General features: G+C 36.7%; 1 pseudogene; it reads right to left on the bottom strand.

The window, feature by feature from the left end:
- Positions 1-4,925: 4,925 nt before the first annotated feature.
- LOC122010674 overlaps positions 4,926-7,418 on the bottom strand; it is a 48,647-nt pseudogene continuing 46,154 nt past the window's right edge.

The following is a 7,418-nucleotide window of genomic DNA, read 5'->3' as shown; positions in this document are numbered from 1 at the left end:
AAGAAGTTGACCCAAATGAACAAGTACAAGAATCTAAAAGCGACCTGGGATGAAACATTGTCCGAATCAGAAATTGGAGCCATCGCCGGACTTGCATTAGTGGCAAGTCATCAAGAAGACGAAGACGAAGCAAGCTCATCCAAAATGAGCATTGAGGGCATCGATGAAGGGGGAGCGACATCAGAAGAAAGCAGTACTTCAGGGGGAGCTTCAGATTACAAGATCAATAAGGTAAGTCAGGTACGGTCTCTTTCTCTTGACAAATTATTTCAGTTTGTTAAATTATTAACAAAGAATTGTTGTATGTTAGAAAAAGAAAAATAAAGAATTAAAATTATTCTTAGCTACTACTTGTCGATTAGAGGACTTCGATAAACTTAAAATTGAAAATAAAAAATTAAAAAAAGAAATAAAAATTTTGAAAAATCATGCATGCTCAAATATTTAATATATAAGAAAATACAATGGATTAAATTGATATCTCAAATACCATAAGGGATAAATTAGGAAAACTTTACAGAAATACATTCCTTAAATTTTTTTAATTAACTCAGTAGGAAGGAACTTATATTGGGTTCCAAAATCATATTTGGATTGAATTTTTTTTTAGGACTTTTAGAGAGAAAATTAAATGTTTAGTTACTTTAAGAGAATTTGTCTAGAAAGTGGTTGTTGCTCCAATAACCAAGAAGACCTACTGCCTTGCCATAGTCTGGAAGTCAATTATTGAAATGAATGTTTAATTAACAAACTGATAAGCATGTAATAATAATTAAATAACGCTTTCAATATTTGTCAAAACACTATTATAAATTTTCTAGAAATCAATTTTTTTGATAATTTCATCACTTAGAAATTATTTATCTCATTTAAAATTTTTAAAAGAGTTAGAATTTTTTTAAGCAAAATTTTTTATTTAACTTGTTTTCAACCTATTTTCTTAACTTAAATCTTTTTTTTCAAGCTTAAACTTTATTTTTTTTTTTACAATCTTCCTTAGACTTTTATTTTTTACTAATCGTTTAAGTACCCTCTTTTATGTGATCAAAGGGGAGAAGGCAAAATTAAGTCTAGCGAGAGGGTAATTTATTTTTTTTGCAAATTATTAAATTTATTACCTTCTTATTCTTTATGTTTGTTTGCCCTAACTTAACTTGGGTTTAATATTAAGTCAGGGGGATGGTAATTTAATTTTTTTTACAAATTATTAAATTTATTACCTTCTTATTTCTTTATGTTTGTTTGTCCTAACTTAACTTGGGTTTGATTACATTAAAAAGAGAGAGATTGTTAGTACTCCAAGGTTGATGTGATCAACCAAGTCAGGTTAGGTCCTGTTAGTTTTTAACCCCTGTGTCTAAGTGTGCAGGAACTTAGGAGCACAGAAAATCTAGCAAAAGACACAGCTAGCAAGAATGACGACACAGAAGAGAGTCGACGGGCTCGGTGCGTCTAAGGGACGAGGTGGTGCGGAAGAGTACATGGGTGGGCGAGAAGGAGGCGCGCGACATTTCCAAGGGACGAGAAGCCGGAGCAGAAGATTGCTCGAAGGCCGGAAGTTGGGTTCGGGTGAGCCCTATTCCGGATGGACGAGATCACCCAAGCAAACGGGGAGCTGGAGCGGAAGACCCGGACCAAGGCGAACGGAACTGGAGTGGAAGACCGGGATCAAAAGTCAACTGGATGTTGACTTTCTTGGTTCGGGCACTCGGACCCAATCCGAGTACTCGGAACTCTTCCGAGCGGCCGAATCAAGATTTTTATCTTGAACGCATCAAACATGATTTGTTTCGATGGGGATAAAGTTTTATCCCCCTCCAGGCGGCTGGAACCCTTTCAGGCATCCCAACCATGGCTATAAATATAGTCCTGGTCCCGAAAGCAAAACACAACACTTGTAATCGATCTCATTTGAGTTTAGCTTTCTAGTTGTAAGATTTAATTACTGTAAGAGACTTCTCCGCCCAGAGGAGATTTTTGCTGAGCTTTTCATCTTCCTTGGATTAACAACATCCTCGGTTGTAACCAAGTAACTCTTTCTGAGCCTTTTCTTTTTTTGTCTTGTAATACTTTTTATGCAAGTGTTTATTTTGATAAAGCTATAAGTCGAGGAAGGTCTTTTCCATTTTATTATGCAGGCTATTCACCCTCCCTCTAGTCGGTCGCCAAGGGACCAACACACAAAGGTCATCCATTTTTGGTCCCTCATTCAGGTTGGCCTCCTGCTTCTTTGGCTTTTTACATTCCGAAGATTTGTGACCGACTTGACCACAGCTGAAGCACTTCCTAGAGAATTTTTTAATGTCTCCTCTAGGTCCCGTCTTGAAAGTCTTGGGGTTCTTCCGTTTCGAGTTTTGACCATACTTGACCACGTTGACTTTCATAGTAACCCAAGAGAATAACTTTCTCTCTGAACTCTTGTTGTCTTCTTCGATGCAAAATATAACAATGAGTTCCTCCACATTCATCTCCTTCTGCTTATGCTTTAGATAGTTCATGAAGTCCTTCCAGCCTGGAGAAGTGCTCTGTAAACGAATTGAATCAAACTGAACTTTTAAAAAATTTTAGTATTTGAGTTCGAGTTCGAATTCAAATAGAGATATACGAAGCTCAATTCGAAGCTCGAACTATTCTTTTTTGCAGCTCAAGTTTGATTCAATAGAAAGCTCGAGTTCGAGATCAGTTTGAAACATTCAAGATCAAGCTCGAGTTTTTTTCAAGCCATTGATAGATTATGGCTCAAAAATGAAAAGGCTCTGTTTGAAGCTCGGTTTAGCTAATAATAATAATAATAATAATAATTAATAAATAAATCAATAAAAGTTTGTGAGCGGCTCGTGTACTTTCGAATAAAATAATTTGGGCTCGAGTTTGGCTCGAAAAATAGTTCGAACATGTTCAAGTTCGGCTCGGGTTCAAAAAATTTCGAATTCGAACCAAATATTTTTCAAGCTGGTTTGAAAAGTTCACAAACTAGCTTGATTCATTTACAGCCCTAGCCTAGAGGCAGCTTCTCAATGATAGCAGTCACTTGAAAAGTTTCACTCAGAATCATCCCTTCTGAGTGGATTTCATACAAGATCACTTGAAGCTCCTGAATTTGGCTGATCACAGTCTTGAAGTCAATCATCTTGTAGTCCAAGAATCGACCCACGATGAATTTCTTGGCCCCTGCATCCTCCGTCTTGTACTTCTTATCTAAAGACTTCCATAACTCCTTAGTCATTCTCTTCATACGATACACAACATACAACGAGTTGACAAGACAGTTGAGGATGTAATTTCGACAAAGGAACTCAGAATGAGTTCATACCTCCACTGTACTGATGGTATGAATATCAGTATCCTCAACATACTTGAGAGGCTCTTCAGTCAAGAATCGAGCTAGATTGAGTGCAGTCAAGTAGAATAGAAGCTTTTGCTACCACCTCTTGAAGTTTAATCTAGTGAACTTCTTTGGCCTTTCCTTGTGGTTGATTGACACAGTTCCAATCGGAGCGGAGGTACCTTCATGTGTTGAGTCTGTTGCACCTCAACACTTTATTTTGTGGTTATCTCAACAGAACAAACTCTATTTCAAGATTGTTGGACGATATGTTGTCGGAGATATTGGAGAAAATTACTGCATTGAAATTACACAAAATCAATTCTAAATTATCTGTTTAGATGACCTGAGTGGATAATCTCAGGCTGCCAGTGGGGTTGGTTCTGCCAAGCTTCTTGTAGTTTGAGTTACGGAGTTAATGCAGTTGTAGTAGAATTGGGAGTCAATCACCAAGTCGGGAAGGGAATACGATGAGTAAGATACTGAGGCATGCACTCAACGTAGTTTCCTTGAAACAGATTTGCCCCACCTCCGACTATGCTTCGAAGTTCTCTCGGGTAGTCTGTTTCTGAGGATACAACGATAAAACTACGCATGCAACCAAGCACTGATTGTTTGTAGCGAACTGAGAATGCACTTGAGTGTTATCATGAGTAGTTCAGCTAAATAGATGCACGACTGAAAGAGGTTTTGTGAGAGAACATGGGTGGACAGAGATTCACTTCCTGCTCTTCCTCTCGTTCTCTCTTTCGCTACTCTCTCCTTTGCTCAAGATCCAGCCTCCTTATATAGGAGCTTTTATCTTGCCTGCAATGAATGACTAAATTATAATAATTTAATGTTGGGGTTAATGTCATCATTAATGTTGAGATATTACAAAATCATTATTAATGTATTTAATATCACCATTAATGTCGAGATATTACAAAGTCACCATTAATGAATTTAATGGCGCCATTAATGTCGAGACGTTACGAATCGTCATCAATTTCATATTAATGCTTCCGTTTCACTCTTGAGCAGATAGCAAAAAGAGATTCAGGTGGCAAAATGTTTGTTCATTCTTTTGGGTAAATTTTGCCTCGACTGATCTAGCATTTGACGCGTACAAGTCTTACTTACACACGAGTCAACTTAGTTCAGTACAAATCCGAGTCTCTCCCCATACATATGTTTACAACATCAATGCATGTGCCATAATTTAAACTAACAATAAAGTCAAGAGACTTCTAATGTGGGACTAAAAACCAATGCACAATAGAGTCTCTTCGTTTGCACCTCTTTATTCCATTCATACTTCCAACAATTTCATGATTCGAACATTGAATTTTTCTTAAACCTATTGATTTGGAGGAATATTAGGAAATGGATAAAAGAGAAATAAACGATACGGCCGAAAAATATTATTCATCAAAAACTAACTCTTATATCAACTAAAAAATTGTTTAAGTAGACTCAAAATTCTAAAATGCAAAAGATGAAAATAATCGTAACATAAAAAGAAATTTTAATTAAAAAAAAAAAGAAAAAAAAATCTTCAGATCCTCCTGTACCAGTCGTTCTGAGTTGAAAAGAATTCATCTTTGAGTTTAGGATGATATCAAGTGGCAGCCCTTGAAGAAGATCCTCTAATATCAACTCGGCAATTCCTAATTGTGGATAGATGCGTGCTTCTTTGTGTTATAAGAGGGTATGTAGTCTCATCTTTATCCCTAGCACGGCATATTAGACCAATACGATGGGCATTCATGTCCATATCTCTAGCAATATCGTAATTAACAATTGACTTGATCGATTTTATGTCAAGTCCTTGGGCAACAACATCATTTGCCATAAGAACATGATAAAAGAGATAAAGAGAATCATCAAAATTGATTAGATCAAATCACCAAATCAAATCAAATTAGTATTAGGATTATTCTAATAATTTTATTATAATTATTAGAATAATTCTCAGAATAATTTTGTTATTTATTAATTGGTCAATTGACCAAATACTTCTTAAGCATTATATATTGTACTGTCCTTATAACAACTATCAATGAACAATAAGATTTATTATTGCTCTCATATTATTTCTTTCTCTCTTCCTACTCTTTCTCTCTAACATGGTATCAGAGCTTTTATTCTTCTTTTCATTGCGCCACCACCACCATCTCTTATTTCCTCTTATTATTATCCTTTTCCCTTTCTCAAAACAGAGTTTCTGTTTATTAATATGATTTTTTTCTTTTTCTATCTCCACTTTCCCTTCGTTTTTTTTATTAATCTGGTTTCTCTCTCTCCACTTTCCCTTCTCACTGTTCTTATTAAACTTTCCTCTCTCTTCTAATTTTTCCCGAAGCTAGATTCACCCCTCAACTCACTGCCCTTTCACACGCAAGCAACATCCTCCCCTCCACTGCCACTGCCATCGCTAAGGGATTTTCCAGTATCAGCCGAGAAGTGATTTTCTCCTTTCTTTGTTGTCGACGCCAACTTACTGTTGGTTAATACTCGGAATATTGTATCGGTTCCTCTGTACAAAAATTTTGTACAAGTCCTGAACCATTCCTAACAACCTATTGTGTTCTTTAGAAATTAAATTAGGAATCACAAACGGAACTTAACATTATTGATTCCAAATTTAACTTATCTGTTCTTAGAGGTTTAGACTTGGATTGTAACGACCCACCTCCTACTAACTAGGCTGTGAGGCCGATCGTTACATTAATCTGTGCTAACCAATCCATGACCATCATTAAATCTAATTGTGGAAGCTGTACTAATTGAAATTTTGCTAAACTACTAACATTTCTTGGTTCTATACATGCTAAGGGGTGTAAACTAACTATTCATGTCATGTTTTACGTTCCCCATGGTCAAGGAAATGAACTTAAACATTTTCCCGCTGATATCAGACCTCCCGATCGATCCATTGATCGATTGGAATGTCGGATCGATCTAGTGATCGATCCAGCACGCTACTGTGCTCGGGCAATATTCTGGATCGATCGGCTGATCGATCCAGACTGGTCAATCGATCCAGTGATCGATCCCAGAGCCTTCTGTTCGTGACGGAATTGGCTGGATCGATCGGCTGATCGATCCAGATGCCTACTGTTCGCGAGACGAGTTGCCCAGTCGATCAATCGATCGATTGGACACTCTCGAATCGATCGGCTGATCGATTCGAGTTTCTGATTTCGTGCCAATGATCTGATTTCAGCACTGTCTCGTGCCAAATCTCATATAATGATTCCAAAAATGACTAAGAACATCCTAACAATAATAACTAACATTCTAACATCATAAAAATAGTATTCTAAGCATAATAGAGTGCATGGTTAACTAATTCATAGCAATTAACATATTAAAGTGCAAAATGCTAAAACACTGAAAAGTTCTAATGTTTAACCCCAACTTGCTAAAGTTCCCTAAGATCTCTATCCCAAGTTCCTGCTTACACACATCTTCATCGCATTGCCCTCCAGCCTCCACTAGTCCATCTTTCCTTTACCTTTATCTGCAGTATAAGGAAGAAGTATCTGTAAGCTTTCGCTTAGTAAGAAACCATCTACCTCACTAAAACATACATACGATGCAATATGTTTTTAAAACATGCTATTTAAAACATGTACTGATTGAACTAAAACATGGCATGCTATCATACAATACATAGCAATCAAAAACTAGTCATGGCATGCTATCATCCAAAACATGTGTAACATGAACTGAACATAAAGCTATCATACACAATTATAAGAGTGAGCTGAACTGAAACATGAACTGAGCTAAACTAAACTAAGCTAATACTGAATTTAAACTGTATACACAACTGATTCGTGAGAGTTTAAAAACTATACATATAGTAGATGAAAATATATACTCATGCTGCTAATGGGCCCGGCAACTGTATGTGCTATGCGCGCATCCCTAACTAGACCCGGGTTTGCAAGTCCCGAATTTAGTAGGGCTACTAGGTTATCTGAACCTAGGGATGACTGTGGGAGCCCAACCCAATGGATATCTAATCCAGTACAGTGCCACTGAAAATTAAAATACTGAACATAAGCTAATAAATTCTTGTCTTGCTTTTACTAGGTTGTCTAAA

This window comes from Zingiber officinale, chromosome 8A (genome assembly GCF_018446385.1).
Source record: "Zingiber officinale cultivar Zhangliang chromosome 8A, Zo_v1.1, whole genome shotgun sequence".
Classification (NCBI taxonomy): Eukaryota; Viridiplantae; Streptophyta; class Magnoliopsida; order Zingiberales; family Zingiberaceae; genus Zingiber; species Zingiber officinale.
The sequence above is the reverse complement of the archived record's forward strand: the minus strand, read 5'-3'. Positions and strand labels throughout refer to the sequence as shown.